A 465-nucleotide genomic window follows, 5' to 3' on the forward strand; every position below is an offset into this window, starting at 1 on the left:
CTTGTTATGCCTCTGTCCCAACACTGCACCAATGGCATGGTCACTGGCATCACACATTAGTTCAAATGGTAATGTCCAGTCAGGTGCAGAGATGACTGGTGCTGTGACCAGCTTGGCTTTCAGGGTTTCAAACGCCTGCAGACACTCAGTGTTAAACACAAATGGCATGTCAGCAGCTAGCAGGTTGCTCAGAGGTTTTGCAATTTTTGAAAAATCCTTTATGAATCTCCTATAGAATCCTGCATGCCCCAAAAAGCTTCTGATTGCCTTAACATTGGCAGGTGGTGGTAATTTCTCAATTACCTCTACCTTGGCTTGATCCACCTCTATTCCCTTGCTTGAAATTTTGTGCCCAAGGACACTTCCTTCAGTCACCATAAAGTGACATTTTTCCCAGTTTAAGACCAAGTTAGTCTCTTGGCACCTTTTCAAGACAAGTGCTAGATGATCAAGACAGGAGCTGAA

The sequence above is a fragment of the Arachis ipaensis genome, chromosome B04 (assembly GCF_000816755.2).
Source record: "Arachis ipaensis cultivar K30076 chromosome B04, Araip1.1, whole genome shotgun sequence".
Taxonomy (NCBI): Eukaryota; Viridiplantae; Streptophyta; class Magnoliopsida; order Fabales; family Fabaceae; genus Arachis; species Arachis ipaensis.